Here is an 18,528-nt window from a genome sequence, read left to right as displayed (position 1 = left end):
CCTTCCTGCCAAACCACGTGGCAAAACCTCCCTTGCCCTTTCTCTACCTCAGATGACCATAGAGTGTGGTCATCATGAGAGTGGATTCTGGAACACTCTGGAACAAGACTCTAGGTTTGAATCCTGGCCCTGTCAGATTGGCTGTAAGCTTGGCAGCATGGGTTAGCTAGGTGCCCTGTGCCTCAGTTCCCTCCACTGTGAAATGAGATGATGGTGTAGCCTACTCTCTCAGATCTAAATTGTGTGGTTACCGTGACGGTGGATTCTGAAACTGGCTCCACCATTTGCCAGCTGTGCCCCTACTGTGTGCCAGGCCCACGTCCACGCAGCTGTGATTAAGCCACGTAAGTAAATAGGCCAGGAATCTGAACTCCAGTTTGCCTTATTGGGGACTATAGTGGCTTCCAGCTGCTGGTGAGAGGTAGGGCTTTCTCGTGATCTAATGACACAAAAATACACATTCCTTGTCTTTATCTAAGCAGACAATATGGAGGGGTAACAGGAATCTGATAGTGGTGCATGTCTTGTCTCCTGGAGTTCAATATATCTACAGAAAGATGCCAAACTTATCCGTGTACAGATTTTTTCATTTTCAAAGTTTTTTGTTTCTTTCTGGCCCTGAAATCCTATTGACTTGTTGAAGACATTAGGTCACTGTCTTGTAGATTCACATTGATATGTTGTTTTTTCCTAGAGCCGTTAACCTGTTCCTCCTCTACTCCTGATATTTACTGTAAACTGAAAGGTAGCTACAAAGGCTTGTTGAATTCAGAGTCAACTTTTCAGCAGGATACTTTATGGTTGATGCAGGATAGTTCATAAGGCATTAGAATAAAAAAAAGCCTGCACATAATGTCTAGTTGCTCTAGTGACACTAGAATTGCTCAGTGCATTAGGATGGTGACCGGCCAAGAGCTCAATTGTAAATTCTCAGTGGAGGTGCAAGCCAGCTCAGGAAGGTGACACTTTAGACACTATTAGGTGTCCTGGGGCACCTGGGTGTCTCAGTCAATTAAGCGTCTGACTCTTGGTTTCAGCTCAGGTCATGATCTCGGGGTTGTGGGATGGAGCCCCGTATTGGGTCCTGTGCTGACAACAAGGAGCCTGCTTGGCATTCTTTCTCTCCCTCTCTGTCTGCCCCTCCCTCACTCACGCCTTCTCACTCTCTCTCAAAATAAATAAATACACATTTTTTAAAAGTGCTAAAAGTTTTAAGTACTGAAAAGAAGAAAGGAAATTGTCATTATTTGCAAACACTGACTGTCTTTTAGGAAACTTGGAATCTAAAAAGAAATTATGAAGACTTAAGGGGATTTTAATAAAATTACTTTATTAAAAAAAATCAACCCATTACATATATTTTAAGTAAACCCATATGTGAGCAACAGACAGAAAAATATAATGTTTACATTTTTTTTAACGTTTACTCGTTTTTTGAGAGAGAGAGACAGAGTGTGAGCGGGGGAGGGGCAGAGAGAGGAGACACAGAATCCGAAGCAGGCTCCAGGCTCTGAACCGACAGCACAGAGCAGCACGGAGCCCAATGCGGGGCTCGAACTCACAAACTGTGAGATCATGACCTAAGCCAAAGTCAGATGTTTAACCGACTGAGACACCCAGGTGCCCCGAAAAATATAATATTTAAAGCAAACCTTTTATAGGGGCCTGGGTGGCTCAGTCGGTTGAGCGTCTGACTTCGGCTCAGATCATGATCTCGTGGTCTGTGAGTTCAAGCCCCGCATCGGGCTCTGTGCTGGCAGCTCAGAGACTGGAGCCTGTTTCTGATTCTCTCTCTCTCTCTCTCTCTCTCTCTGCCCCTCCCCACTCATGCTCTGTCTGTCTGTCTCTCTCTGTCAAAAATAAACATAAAAAAAAAAAAGCAAACCTTTTATAATTGCACCAAAATGTAAAATAGCTAGGAATGAATCTACCCATTAAGTGCAAAGGTTTCATGAACAAAATCATTAAGCCATTAAATGCAAGTTTTGTGAATAAAATCATAAAACATTTGGTGAAAAAGATTAAAGAAGACTTATAAATGCAAAAGCATAAACATTCATGATTTGGAAGACTTAACATAGTAAAGATGTCAATTCTTTCCAATTTGGATTACAGCCTCAGTGAAATCCCCAATAAAACCCACAAGAATGTTATTAAAATGATAATATGATTTTATTTATTTATTTGTTTGTTTAACTATGTTCAAGGGAGTAAGCTAGAGGGACAAATCATTGTGGAAAGCATTAATCTAGAGCAGTGGATAGTTCATAGGCTCTTCAGAAAATATCTATTATATTTAAACTATTTCCATACAGTCTTTCCCTTAATGTTGGCAACACATTTAAAAACACTGAGATAAAAACAAACAAACAAACAAACAAACAAACAAAAAAAACACTGAGGTATATGTGCTGATATAGAACAAAAGTAAATGAAAAATAGGCAGTTGTAGAACCCATAGATTGCTCTCATTTGAAGATATAAAAGGGGAATGTTCTATACACCTAATATATAAATTATATACATATTTGCTTTTATATGTATAGGCTATTTGGGAAGGTTTATCAAAAAGCCATTAAGTAGGATTCCTGTAGAAAGGCGAATAGAGGAGAGGAGTCACTGTGTAACATTTCTACCAGGAGAGACTTTTCTATAAAATACAATGTTATCATTTTACCTTTAAAAACTTTTATGGAAGATAGTTCTGGAGTGCAGGCATTTGTGCTTTTGATTCAAGAAAATCTTTATGTTCTCAGAGTAGATGACTACCCTTTTTTTTTTTAACCTTTTTTGTTTTGTCTATTTAAGAAAATTTGGAAAATAGGGAAATATATAAAGGAAATCTAAATTATTCATAGAACTTCTAAGAATACTACTGCAACTTTGTATATACTTCAGGTAATTCTACACTCATGTAAACATATATATTTTAAGTGGATCAGATACTTCTGGATCATTTTCCCCCAAATTCATCCTTAGAACTTCTCTGTTTTGGGGCTCACTGGTGATTTATATTCTCATCATCACGCAACTCCCTACTCAAATCCTCCTCATCCCATGTACTGAACATGAAATAAAAGAAGCAAGGCTAAGGAAGACCCTTGTCTCAGATCATTCTTCTATTCGCAAGAATCACGGCAAATGTATCAGATGGAAGGATTAAGGCTGGAAATCGTTAACTCAGTTTGTTCCACGGTTCCATATAAAACGTATCGTCTCCAGGCTGTACTATGTCTTGTGTCTCAAAACACAACTAGCAAGCAGGTGGTTTGCTCGAGAAATCAGAATGTGTGGGGTCCCAAACTATTCATTTGCATCTAAATCTTCACTAGAAACTTGAGGATTATCAGTGCTGTCTGGTCCCTTGTTGTTCGCTCCATGCTTGCATATGATCTGACTGAATGTGGGCTATAATCCATACGTGTTAGGGGTCCTTAAAGGGGTCCTATCCTCACGTAAGGGCCCAAACCTTCATTCTGTGGCTCATCTTTCTCCAGTCTGCACTGCAGCTGCCGTAGGTGGGAAAAGGGCTATTATCCTTATGTTCCAGGCTGCTAGCCAGAGTCCACGGACAGTGAGCACCCTACAGGTTTGATGGATGAATATATGAATGATGGAGTTGTAAGTGAAGGGGATGTCATACAGGTGTTATACATATTAACATAAGGATCCTGCGAAAGATCACATCTGGAGGTGGAGATTCAGGGCTACTGTACTCCTAAGAGGTCAGGAGCACCAGGAAGATTTATTTAAGTAGCTTTCAAGGGGCACCTGGGTGGCTCAGTCCATTAAGCACGGACTCTTTCATTTATTTATTGATTTATTTAAGTTTATTTACTTTTGAAAGAGAGTGAAGAGAGAGTGAGAGACAGAGTGGAAGCAAGGGAGGGGCAGAGAGAAAGGGAGACACAGAATCTGAAGCAGGTTCCGGGGTCTGAGCTGTGAGTGCAGAGCCCGACACGGGGCTTGAACACATGAGGTGCGAGATCATGACCTGAGCCGAAGTCGGAGGCTTAACCGACTGAGCCACTCGGGCACCCCAGGCACGGGCTCTTGATTTGGGCTCTGGTCATAACCATTGTGAGAGAGTCCCAGGTAGCTCCGCGCTGCTTGGGATTCTTTCTCTCCCTCTCTGCCCACCTCCCACACCCTCCCCCCCCCCCGCCACCACTTGATCTCTCTAAATAAATACATAAACTTTAATTTTTTAAAAATGTTTATTTATTTTTGAAGGAGAGAGAGACAGAGCATGAGCAGGGGAGAGGCAGAGAGAGAGGGAGACACAGAATCCAAAGCAGGCTCCAGGCTCCGAATTGTCAGCACAGAGCTGCACTCGGGGCTGGAACTCATCAACACCAGTTCATGACCTGAGCAGAAGTCAGAGGCTTAACCGACTGAGTCACCCATGTGCCCCAAATACATAAACTTTAAAAATAAATAAATAAATTGCATTCAAAGCCTCCCAAAGCTATAAACAAACCCCAAAGTCCGATTTGTATGTCCCATGACCTGTAAGCCAATCTCTGGGTCACTGGGTTTGAGGCTGAGAAAGCTTTATTACTGGAAGGGCAGCTCAGCTAGAAGGCTGGGTAACTGTCCCAAGTCTGCCTTGTTTTATTGCCCCTGGGAACAGTTTATATAAGACCACCAAAGTATGTGGAGGTTAGGGCAGGAACAGAATGCACCTCAAAGCTTCTCGAGGGAGTCTTCAAACTTCTCCGGGTGGTCTTGAAACTTCTCAAGGTTATGTGCTGTCCTCAGTATCCTGGTGCCATGTCGGGGGACGGGGGTAATGTCCTGGTTCCTTATATGTTAACCTCATGTCTGATATCAGTTCTGCAAGATAGACTTTTGCAGCCGGCATCCCACCCTTGGTCTCTGTAATTAACATCAGGGTAAAGAACGAAAGGACAAGGTTAAGAATTCTGGGCAGGTGGTGAAGGAATGTGCCTCCTTGCAGCATGTGAAGTTACCATGCAGGGAGAGCTTAGTTCAGTTGAAATGAATAGAGAAGCATACACCCGGACTCAAAGGCAAAATTCTGGGCATTCCCTCCGGGGAAGCTGCCTCCTATACCTGTCCTGGCACTGCCCCGTCACAGCCTTCTCCAACATCCCTTCGAGACCCCCATCTCCACAAGGAGAAGGGAAAGGAGAGAAGTTGCATTGTAAAACCAAATCGTGTCAGAATATTCTGAGCGTAACAGTGAACGAAGAATGTGGACCATGTTGTGTCCCGGTCGTGCGTCAGGCAAGACTAAGTGTTCTTCGAAGAAGGGAGGAAGCAGCCTGAAGTCCCGGGTGGGTGGAACCGACAGCACCCCCACCCTCCACCCCCCACCTCCCCGAGGCAGCTCCCGACCCAGCACAGAGCCAAGACCTGAGCGCTTCGCGGGCCACAGGTGAGCGGGCACTCAGGGAAGGGACCAGAAGGAGAGGCGAAGCAGAGCAGGAGCAAGGGCCGGGGCGAGCGAGCTGCAGACCAGGGACTGGGGTGGCCCGCGCCAGAGCCTCACCGAGGTGGATGAGGGCGGGAATGCGGAAACTGACCTAGTTGCTGTGATCTGGGAGGCTTCAGACAGGTCCGGAAGGGCTCGGTGGGGGTTATTTGTCAAATATCGTCTAGCCTGGAGAGTGGATAATTTAGTGGGTTCAGAGAAGGAGTCAGTAGGGGAAGGGGGCAGCTGTGGGTGTGCATGTGACCCGACATCTGCTGCTCACCTGGACCCCACCTGAGGGAGATATGGGAAAGGCCCAGGAGCTTCTGCTGAGCACGTGCTGTGTGCCAGACGCTGTGCTCATGGCTGTTCCATTTTCTTTCTTAATATAATCCCTATTTAGGGTTTAATATATGTGTATGTGTGATTACTTAATTGAAGATAAATATTTGCTGATATTTTCATATGTGCACACGTTCCCTTTTTACCCTGGAGCAAACTATGGAGTTTATTTTGCTGAAAATCATGAAGTGTTCCAAGAATTGAAAGTGAATTTGTCCAATATGAACCACATTTTGACAGTGTTAAGAATGATCAGCAAGTCTACAACTAAACGGTCCAAATAAGGATGATGAAGAATTTTCCAATGCCACCAAGCAATTTTCCAATTCTCAGTGGACACTGTCTGGGTATCCTACATATCTGACTCAGTTCTGACCCTCTCCACCTGGACATCATATCCAATTCCATAGGTTAAGCACTCAATCCACAAGACTGGCCTCACATCAGATGCCATGCACAAGTCTAGTCCTTCTAGGCATGTTGGCTATAAATTTGAGGTTCCTATGACTCCCTCTTCTGGTTCCATTCAGTTGCTAGAGCAGCCTACAGAACTCAGAAACATGTACTTATTATAAAGGATACAGCTGAACGTCCGGAAGAAAGGGCATCTAGGGGGAGGTCCCTGAGTGGGTCATTAGTGCCTGTGGAACTGGGGTGTACCACCCTCCCAGCGTGTGGATGTATTCACCAAACCAGAAACTCATCAAGTCTTGCTGAAGATTTTATAATTATAGCCAGCCCCTACCCTTCCTAGAGATCAAGAGAAAGTTCCAACACTCTAAAATCACTTGATCTTTTTGGTGACTAGACCCACCCTAAGTCGCCTCATTGGCATAAACTCAAGTGTGCCCAATAGGGTGTTGTTGGTTTTTTTTTCAACTACCCACAGACACACCTATCGCTCAGGACATTCCGAAGATTTAGGAGCTCCGTTCCAGTAATAAGAGACTAAGACCAAATATGTTTCTTATTCCACAGAAGAGAAATGCAAATACTCTAGAAAATCTTAAAATCCCTACTACCAAATTCTTGTTTACAACGAAATTTTCCAAGAGGTGTATCTCTATTTGTGTTTATACTCACATCAAACTAAAAGGGAAGGTGAGTGTAATTGTCCTTGTTCCCAGTGTCCCTGAAAGAGTTGGGAATCAAGGAACCAGTCCCAAATGATTCAGATTTTCTGAGATCAGAGCTGAAATCCAAGCCACGTAGCATACAAGCAGATGGGACCCAAATGCCTGCCTGGTCTTCCCTCAATTTCAGCTTATCTCAGTGTGGGAGATGGGGGAGTTGAGTAGAGAGTGGGGCCAGGGAAGAAGACAAAGGGCTTGAGATGGAGGAGAATGGGGACAGGTTTGGAATAATTGTGAGGAAGAGAGAAGGGACTGAGAGGATGGGAGAGCTTTGAAATGAAAGGAAAAGAAAGGAATGTTAAGGAAGAGAGTAAGAAACTGGCTTGGTTAGCATGCAGCAGAGACGCTGAAACAGAATTTAAAAAGTCTCTTCCCAAATATCATATGACTTCACTCATGAGGACTTTAAGATACAAACCAGATGAACATAAGGGAAGGGAAGCAAAAATAATATAAAAACAGGGAGGGGACAAAACATAAAAGACTCTTACATATAAAGAACAAACAGAGGGTTACTGGATGGGTTGTGGGGGGGGGGATGGGCTAAATGGGTAAGGGGCACTAAGGAATCTACCCATGAAATCATTGTTGCACTATATGCTAACTAACTTGGATGTAAATTAAACAATAATAAATTAAAAAATAAATAAATAATAAAAGGCTTAGAAGGAAAAAAAGTCTCTTCCAAAAAAATTTAAATTATAAAATATTTTAGCCATAATTATAGAGAGAATATTATAATGACCTGATCTACCAAGCACCCAACCACTGTAATTGCAAACTTTTTGCCGGTCTTTATCTGTGGTGCTGTCATTCTTTTGCCATTATTTTGAAGGAAGTCTTCAGACATGATATGGTTTCCCTTGTAAGCATTTCATTATGCATTTTTTTAAAAAAAGACTCTTGGGGCGCCTGGGTGGCTCAGTCCATTGAGCGACTTCGGCTCAGGTCATGATCTCACCCCGCTTAGGGCTCTGTGCTGACAGCTCAGAGCCTGGAGCCTGCTTGGGATTCTGTGTCTCCCTCTCTCTCTGCCCCTCCCCCACTCATGCTCTGTCTCTCTCTGTCTCAGAAATAAACATTAAAAAAAATTAAAAACTAAAAATTAAAAAAAATACTTCGTTTTTATACCTTTAATATCGTTAATTATCTCTAATTAAAATAATTATCACTAATTTTAATAATGTCTATTTTTATTATTTTTCAAATGTATGTTTTATTTCAAGTATAATTTATCATTAATGCTTTTTAAAATTTTTCTTAACATGTATTCATTTTTGAGAGTGAGAGAGACAGAGCATGAGCAGAAGAGGGGCAGAGAGAGAGGGAGACACAGAATTAGAAGCAGGCTCTAGGCTCCAAGCTGTCTGCACAAAGCCCGACTCGGGGCTTGAACTCACAGACGGCAAGATCATGACTTGAGCCGCTCAACCGACTGAGCCACCCAGGCGCCCCTATCATTAATGTTTTTTAATCATTAGACATCCAACATCTGAAATTGAATTACGATGTATTTTGAAATAGTACCGAATTAGGTCCATACACAACAATGGTTTAGGATGTCTTTCAAATCTACTATACATGTTTGTTTATTTTGAGGGGAGGGGAGAGGGGCAGAGAGATCAAGAATCTCAAGCAGGCTCCCTGCTATGAGCACAGAGCCTAATGCAGGGCTCCACCTCTTGAACCAAACCGCAAGATCATGATCTGAGCAGAAATTAAGAGTCTGATGCTTAACCGATGAACCACCCAGTTGCCTCAAATCTACTTTAATTCCTAAATTCCTCCATGTTTTTTTTTCTTTTACTTTTGTGTTAAAGAAACATGGTTGATTTTCTAGTAGAGTTTATGATAATCTGAAAACCCCACTAGTCTTTTCCATGTGAGTGAAAGACAGCTACAGTCTCCCTGTGCAGTATTTATGCCAACAAAAAAAGGTTAACACATTTCAGGCATTTTGACACTAGATCCTAAAACCGCTCACCACAAACTTACTATGCCAGAAGTAGAAAAAGTGTCATATTTGATATGAGGAAACCAAACTGTCCTCCTTAATTTCAGTCCATTTAATTTTCTTTCTTTTTTTTTTTAAGCTTATTTATTTATTTTGAGAGAGAGAGAGAAAGAGAGAGAGAACCAGCGGGGGAGGGGCAGAGAGAGCCGGGGACAGAGGAACCAAAGCGGGCGCTGTGCTGACAACAGAAAGCCCAATGTGGGGCTTAAAGTCACAAACCTGGAGATCATGACCTGAGCCAAAAAAGTTGGATGCTTAACCCACTGAGCCACCCAGGCACCCCCTTTATTTTATTTTCTGTAAAGTCCTAGGTTCTGAGGGATATGATGCTGGCAGGCATTTTTGGTAGATAGATGTGAGAGGCACAGATGTGTGGACCGTTGGTATATGCAAAGAATCTGCCTGGAAATGCTTCTATAGCACTATTTGCAAGGAATGGATGTTGGCAGTTGCATCATCAGCTAATTCAAGTGGTATATAGGATCTACCACCAGGCCATTGGATTGGCCTTTTTCTGGATTATGAGTAGGGAAGGGTTTCATTTTATAACTTGAATGATAGATTATATTTGTTTACACTTACGGGTATGTTTACAAGGAAACTTATGCCTTATTTCTGTATTGGAGCTCCTTGAAAAGTCTCTTGCAATCCATGTAGTCAGAGATGAGTCCTATGTTCTTGGAAGATACTTCTAATAAAAAGTATTGCGACTCCAGGGGTGCCTGTGGAGGACAGTCGGTTGAGCATCTGACTCTGATTTTGGCTCAGGTCATGATCTCGAGGTTCATTGGTTCAAGTCCCATGTCGGGCTCTGTGCTGGCAGTGAGGAGCCTGCTTGGGATTCTCTCTCTCTCTCTCTCTCTCTCTCTGTGCTCCTCCCCTGCTCATGCTCTCTCTCTCTCTCAAAATCACTAAGCAAACTTAAAAAAAAAAAGTGCAACCCCATTTTTGATATTTCAGAGCTGATAATTTTAAACCTCACCCCATTCTCTTCCTCTTCTGACTGACATCTGGGTGAACTGTTTAAGTAACGCCTGGTTCTCCCTCCTTCGGCACAGGTGAGATATTCAAACCAAACATAATATGTCCTTCTAGAACTGGCACTGCAGCCCCACCCTCTCAACACACAGACCCCAAACTCGTCTTCTTTCCCTCTTTTCTAAAATCATTTTTGAACCTTCAATGGGTAGCCGTCTTGTTCCCATAAAGTCTTGTGAATAAGGAACCTTTTCAAATCTCCTGGTCTGTGTAACATCATTGGTTTTGACATTTGGACCAAATTTTGAGAGGGATGGTCATAGCAATGCTTAGGATACTGTACAATCTCTTTTTAAAAACTAAGGAATTTTTGTTATTTGTGTCCAACTACCAGAAGACAGTCTTGTCACTCTGTTTCCAGAAAATTACCTGTAATATGGCATTTACCATGCCTGTTCATGAGGAAGATGTGGAAATCAATATAAATTATTTTGCAGTTCTAAAGTAATTAATCAGACTTCAAGAAACACCTACCATAAAAAAATCTTATTCAGGCTTTTGATGGAAGAGGCAGTAAAAGCTTAAAAAATGGATGAGATCGATCTACACAGATGGATATTTAAAAACTTCAGATATTGGGGCACCTGCATGGCTCAGTTGGTTGGGCATCAGACTTTGGCTAAGGTCATGATCTTGCGGTTCATGAGTTTGAGCCCCACATCGGGCTCACTGCTGCCAGCCTGTCAGTGCATAGCCTACTTCAAATCCTCTGTCCTCCTCTGTCTGCCCCTTCCCTTGCCTGCACTCTCCTCCACAAAAAAAAAATAAAAAAATAAAAAAATAAAACCCACAAAATTCCACATATGGGTGCCTGGGTGGTTCAGTCAGTTAAGCATCTGACTTCAGGTCAGGTCATGATCTTGTGGTTTGTGGGTTGGAGTCTCTCATCGGGCTCTGTGCTGACAGTTCAGAGCCTGGAGTCTTCTTCTGATTCTGTGTTTCCCTCTCTCTCTGCCCCCCCCCCCCCCCCACTCACGCTCTGTCTCTCTCTCTCTCTCTCTCTCTCTCTCTCTCAAAAATAAACATTAAAAAAACATTTTTAAACTCCAGATATATTTCAGTGAAAAAAGCAACATGCAGAAAACTGCACAAACTTGCTCTCATTGATGTAAATACAAACGAAAGAGTGTTTCTTTGTTTGTATATTGGTGTATGCATAAGACATTGGTGGAGGAATACTGAAGGAGCGTTTTAAAATTTATTTACTTACTGTTTAATTTACAACCAAGTTAGTTAGCATATAGTGTAACAATGATATCAGGAGTAGATTCCTTAATGTCCTTTAGCCATTTAGCCCATCCCCCCTCCCACAACCCGTCTAATAACCCTCTGTTTGTTCTCTATATTTAAGAATCTTTTGGGGTGCCTGGGTGGCGCAGTCGGTTAAGCGTCCGACTTCAACCAGGTCACGATCTCGCGGTCCGTGAGTTCGAGCCCCGCGTCGGGCTCTGGGCTGATGGCTCAGAGCCTGGAGCCTGTTTCTGATTCTGTGTCTCCCTCTCTCTCTGCCCCTCCCCCGTTCATGCTCTGTCTCTCTCTGTCCCAAAAATAAATAAACGTTGAAAAAAAAAATTAAAAAAAAAAAAAGAATCTTTTATGTTTTGTCCCCTCCCTGTTTTTATACTATTTTTGCTTCCCTTCCCTTATGTTCATCTGTTTTGTATCTTAAAGTCCTCATATGAGTGAAGTCATATGATATTTGTCTTTCTCTGACTAATTTTGCTTAGCATAATACCCTCTGGTTCCATCCACATAGTTGCAGATGGCAAGATTTCATTCTTTTGGATTGCCAAGTAACACTCCACTGTGTGTGTGTGTGTGTGTGTGTGTATACATATATATATATATATATATATATATATATATATATGTATACCACTTCTTCTTTATCCATTCATCCCATTCATCTATTGATGGACATTTGGGCTTTTCCCATACTTTGGCTATTGTTAATAGTACTGCTATAAACATGCATAAACATGCTGCTATAAACATACATGTGCCCCTTCGAAATAGCATACCTATATCTCTTGGATAAATATCCAGTAATGCAATTGCTGAGTCGTCGGGTAGTTCTATTTTTAATTTTTTAAGGAACCTCCATACTGTTTCCAGAGTGGCTGCACCAGTTTACATCCCCACCACAGTGCAAAAGAGATCCTCTTTCTCTGCATCCTCACCAACATCTGTTGTTGACTGAGTTGATAATGTTTGCCATTCTGACAGGTGTGAGGTGGTACCTCATTGTGGTTTTCATTTGTATTTTCCTGATGATGAGTGCTGTTGAGCATTTTTTCATGACCATCTGGATGTCTTCTTTGGAGAAGTGTCTATTCATGTCTTTTGCCCATTTCTTCACTGGATTATTTGTTTTTTGAGTGTTGAGTTTGATAAGTTCTTTATGGATTTCGGATATTAACCCTTTGAAGGAACTTCTTAAAAAAATGTAAAAATGTAAAAAAAAAAAATATATATATATATATATATATATATATATATATATATATAAAGTAAGCTCTACACCCAACATGGGGCTTGAACTCATGACCCTGAAGTCAAGAGTTGCATGTTCCACCAACTGAGCCGGCAGCTGCCCCTAAAAGACCTGAATTGTAATGCTAGAGAGAAGCCAGAGGGAATAATGTATTTCATGTCTTCTTAGTCTCCTTTGATCTAGAAGAGTTTTGAGTCTTTCTACTTCATTTAAAATCTTTTTTTAATGTTTATTTATTTTTGAGAGAGAGAAAGAGCATGGGGCGGGGGAGGGCGGGCAGAAAAGAGGGAGATACAGAATCAGAAGAAGGCTCCAGACTGTGAGCTCTCAGCACAGAGCCCAACGCAGGGCTCAAACCCATGAACCACAAGATCATGACCTGAACCAAAGTCAGACGATTAACCGACTGAGACACCTAGGCACCCCTGTCTGTCTATTTCATGATATTGATATCTTTGAGAAGTGCAGGGTAGTCATTTTGTGAATTGTCCTTCAGATGGGTTTGTCTAATGTTCCCTCCCAATTTGGTTCAGGCGTGCCTCTGAGCAGAATCAGCAGAGAACTGATGCTAAACACTCGGTGCATCATATCAAAAGGCACAGGCTTTTGTCACCATCATCACTGGAAATAAAAGCTGAGGTCACTGTGGCTGAGCTGGTGCCTGCCAGAGGGTTCTCCACTGAAAAATTATTGTTATTCTTCCAAATTAATCTTGACAAAGTTTTCATTAAACATGGGGATGGACTAAAGCCTCTCATCCATGCAAAAACTCCAAACATTTCTCTCCCGGGCCTTCTTCCTCAGGAAGCTGCAGAAGAATATAATCTTGCAGGACAACGGACTATCCTCCAAAGAAGAAGCACCTGGGAAGCTGGGAAAGGGAAATCGCCTCCAGGGAGCCGCCAAAGGAATCCTCCCGGTGACGTCTGGGAGGCAGCCCGTGACAGCTTCTCTGGATGAGAGCAGGTCAGAGGCTCCCCAAGGGGCTTCCGCAAGATCGACATGCTGGAAAGCCAGGTGCATTGGAATGAATGGAGGGCATATTTAGACAATTTTGAATATAGTTTGGAAATAAAATAAGCACAAGGAAGTGGAGGAAAAAACAAATAAATGAGACAATGGAAAATATGGGAGATTATGGGAAAATACTGTGTGCATAGCACAGAAAAATAATCAGTACATCTTACATGGCTCACATTTGAATGGTATTGAAATACGTTATGGACTGAATTATATGCTCCTCCCCAATTCATATTTTGAAGCCTTGACCCCCTAGTACCTTAGAATGCAACTGTATTTTGGAAAGAGGGCCTTGAAAGAGGTAATTCAGGTAAAATAGGGTCATAACGATGGAAACTTAATCAAGTATGACTTGTGTCCTCAGAAGAAGAGAAGGAGACACTAGGGTGAGTTCACATACAAGAAAAGGCCAAATGTGGGCACAGTAAGAAGGCAGCCATCTGTAACCTAAGAAGAGAGTTCTTAGGAGAAACCAAACCTGTCACATACCTTGATCTTGGAATTTTAGCCTTGAGAAAAGTGAGAGAAAAAAAATTGTTTTTAAGCCACCGTGAGGTGGTTTTTGTTATGTCAGCCCTAGCAAACTAATACAAAATATAAAAGTAGTAGAAAGGTAGAAAAATAATTTTTTTAAAGAAAAAACTAATTTAGGACTGTCCGAAATCCTCATTTTCCCAAGTAGGATGTTAACAGATAATGCATCAAACTCAATATGCATAGGTAGCACTATTAGCATGATATTTGGATTCTAAACTGGAAGGAACAAAGGAAGGAAGGAAGGAAGGAAGGAAGGAAGGAAGGAAGGAAGGAAGGAAAGGAGGGAGGAAAGGGAGGAGCAGAAAAAGGAAGAAAGAATAAGGAAGAAAGGAGAATGAAAAAGAAAGAAAGAAAGAAAGAAAGAAAGAAAGAAAGAAAGAAAGAAAGAGAAAGAAAGAAAAGACAGAGAGAGAAAGAAAAGACAGAGAAGAAAGAAAGAAAGAAAGAAAGAAAGAAAGAAAGAAAGAAAGAAAGAAAGAAAGAAAAAGAAGGAAGGAAGGAAGACAGCTGTGCTGTCAGATCAGAGACATTGACTTTTTCTTATCAGCCAAGTTGCTTTCCTGCCTTCTATATACCTGTATACCTCAGCTTCTTTCTCTGTAAAATGTTTTCAATGCTTTTGTTAAAAAACCTTTTTTTAATGTTTATTTTTGAGAGGGAAAGACACAGAGCATGACTGGGAGAGGGGCAGAGAGATGGAGACACAGAATCCAAGGCAGGCTTCAGGCTCCGCATTGTCAGCACAGAGCCGACACAGGGCTCAAACTCACAAACCGTGAGATCATGACCTAAGGCGAAGTTGGACGCTTAACCGACTGAACCACCCAAGTGCCCCAATCTGTAAAATGCTTTGAAAGCCTACATCACAGAAAAGCGTTTACTGAATGTGTTAACAGATAAGTAGAGCATTCTGAATAAAAATAGTTAATAATTGCCCAAGTATTCTCTTGTAGCTGCTTCTTATATTCTTGTCCTTAAAGTATAAATGTGATACTTATATAATTATTAAGTCCTCTGTGTCCTACTTAAAGCCTGCATAAGGTAGCACCCTAGGGACAAATGACTGTACACTTTAGGGAGGAGGTCAATTCAGGAAAAACTAAAGTGATGTAGATGAAAATGTCTCAAAGAAAACTGAAGGGGTAAATTCCACTGAGGTGTGCCCTCTGGTGATAATTTATTTTATTGCATATATTCTCAAAGTACCTTACACTTTCTCTACTTAATTCCTGTCTCAACCCTTGTAGATGTGCAGAGACTACAACTGAGATTACAATATGCACTTGACTCATAAGACATATTCTCTGGACAGGCAAAATTAACCTTCATCCATCAGTTTGGAGAACTGGGTGCCCAATTCCCAATATACCTACCTAAATTTGACACTGATAAGTATATAAAAATTCATCTTTGGAAATGAGAAAAATGGTTGGTAAGAAAGAAATAATTCTGTTGTCTAAGAATTTTTTCAATTTCTACTTAATTATCATAACATTTTTGTACATTAAGCATTATCAACATTCTTTTATAGAAGACAGAGATCAGTTTCTGATTTTTAAGTGATAACATTACAATATCCACCAGAATTCCTGGGCCAGTTTCAATGACTGGATTTTATTTGTTTATTTATTTGTTTATTTGCAATTTGTGTACTTCTTTTTATTTTAGGGGAAAAGAGTGAGGGGGAAAGGGAGGCAGAGAGAGAGAAACAGTGAATCCCAGGCAGGCTCCGTGCTCAGTGCAGAGCCTGATGTGGCCCCCATGCCACCACCCTGGGATCATGACCTGAGTCGAAATCAAGGGGTCCGATTCCAAACCCGAGAGACTGGCCTCCTTAGCATTTCTGTCGACATTTTTCCTAGGGGGTTGGTGAAATGAGGATGTGGGGAGGCCAGATGGAGGCTACTGTTGTATTGCAGGTGAAGAATGCTGTAGACCTGATCCAGACTGACACCAGTGGATTACAAAGTGGAGATATATACCCTGGCAATTGATTGCCTGTGGAGAATGAGGGAGTGCAAGGAGGCTCCAGGTTCATGATTTAGACATTTGGGTGATTTGAGTTGCCATCTGGAGGTAGGAAAACACTACAGAAGAGTAGGTTTGGGGAGAAATTGAAGTTAAATATTGGTCACATTGGGCTATTATACTGGATTTCATTGAGAAACCCCAGCAGAGAAGTTCAGTATGCAGTTGGAAATCCTGACATTTATGGGATAGGTCTTAGCTAGAGGTAGTGAGTAGCCATCGCAATACAAAGTAAAGCGATTGGACTAGATGAAATCCTGATAGGATTTTGACAAAGGATGGCCCTTTTAAATATTCTGACTCTGCACAATTGCCAAAGGGTCTTTGCTTATCCTTCAACCAGAAAAATAAACCAATGCATTATACGTGAATCTATTCCTGTTGCTTTCCAAAACAGTATAAATACACCCACATGTGGACACCCTCACACAGGCACAGACGCTATTTCTGGTTCACTCTTAAGGGAGTAACAATCAAGAAGCTACATAAGTTGGTGGGAAAAGACCTAAGCTCTTTAACCAGATTGTTGGGGTTAGATCCACCACTTACAAGATTGGGTTCAGGGCTGGCTGTAGAATGGCTATAATATTAATGTGGTGAAAACTAAGTAACTTAATACAAACCAGGTGCTTAAAATACTGCCTGGCACTTGGAATGCACAAATGACATATCAGCTATTACTATTTTGAGTGGTAAATTCCTTCATCTGTGATAGGTAGAGAAACTAGATGCAATGGTTCTATCTTGATATGCAGAAAGCTGAACATATTACTCATGACACTGTCTTAAAAAATATTATTATTTCCATATCAAATATATTTTCTGGACCAAAAGACTTAAAGAATCATGTTTTTTGGTCTCTTCCTTTCTTTTTAAAAAAAATTTTTTAACGTTCATTTTTGAGAAAGAGAGAGAGACAGAGCATGAGTGGGGGAGAGGCAGAGAGAGAAGGAGACACAGAATCTGAAGCAGGTTCCAGGCTCTGAGCTGTCAGCACAGAGCCTGATGCAAGGCTTGAATTCATGAACCATGAGATCATGATCTGAGCCAAAGTCGGATGCTTAACCAACTAAAGCACCCTGGCACCCTGTCTCTTCCTTTCTTAACAAGAAGCCATTTGTCATTACCTCTTTCACTGCTCCAAAACTATTTCCAAATGTTATCAGTAATCTGGTGTTCAACAGTGAAGTAGTTTCTATATGAAACTTTAGGGTTTTTTTGATCTTTTGCGAAGTTGATCTTGCCGACTGTTCTCAGAAAGCAACTTTCAGTCTGACAGGTTAACTTTTCCCCTCTGAGAAGTGGGTGATTCCCAGATTTCTTTCCCCAGTTCTTTTCTCTGTTGACACTTTTGTTTCCTTCTCCCAAGTCTCCTTACCCCAGAACAGGCTCCAACAGACAGTTACATCCTGTCGCACTGCATGGATATTCTTGGGAGCAGTGTGTGAAAGCTTACCCAGACTTCCCAATATGCTTAACAGCAAAACCTCTTGGTTAGGATAGACAGGAAGCTCTGATATGTTCTACCCAGGGCTCTTGGTGACTTTATTCACACAGAAGCTGAAAACTATCAGAGGTGTATTGCTAACCCTGGCTGGTCTTTTTCCTGATCTCATAAACACCAGCTAGGTGTCTCATTTTTTTTTTTATTTTTTTTTTTAACGTTTATTTATTTTTGAGACAGAGAGAGAGACAGAGCATGAACAGGGGAGGGTCAGAGAGAGGGAAACACAGAATCCGAAACAGGCTCCAGGCTCTGAGCTGTCAGCACAGAGCCCGACGCGGGGCTCGAACTCACGGACCGTGAGATCATGACCTGAGCCGAAGTCGGCCGCTTAACCGACTGAGCCACCCAGGCGCCCCAGGCATCTCATTTTTAATAACTCATGCATGAGACTTTTTATGGCTCTCACTACATGTAAGGCCCTAAGCCAGAAGCCTGGAGTACAGAGATCGCATTTGGAGCCCCCATCATCAGAGAACTGACAGTCCAGAGAATGGAGAAACATAAGCTATATAATTTAAGGACTTCCTCAATGTGGATGGCTGTCCATTCAAGGAATAAGATAAAACAAATTGCTTCCTCAACCTAGGTCATCAGGCTCCTAAGCATTATGATTCTTAAGTTTTTTCTTTATCTTCCCAGGAACATACTATTAATATACAAATATGTAAGCCTAGGAATTTTTTGGTTTTTTCATTTATGTTACAATACAAACACGCTATGTCCTTTGCTTTAACGCTTAAGTATATCTAGAAATAGTTTTGATATTTGCATATGTAGATCTATTTCTATCATTTCATTAATTTATTTAACTTTTTTAATGTTTATTTTTGAAAGACAGTGGGCGGGGGGGGGAGGGGCAGAGAGAGAGAGGGAGACACAGAATGTGAAGCAGGCTCCAGGCTCTGAGCTGTCAGCACAGAGCCTGACACTGGACTCGAACTCATGAACAGAGAGATCATGACCTTACCTGAAGTCAGA

This window comes from Felis catus, chromosome B1 (assembly GCF_018350175.1).
Source record: "Felis catus isolate Fca126 chromosome B1, F.catus_Fca126_mat1.0, whole genome shotgun sequence".
NCBI classification, from domain to species: Eukaryota; Metazoa; Chordata; class Mammalia; order Carnivora; family Felidae; genus Felis; species Felis catus.
This window is presented reverse-complemented; position numbering follows the sequence as displayed.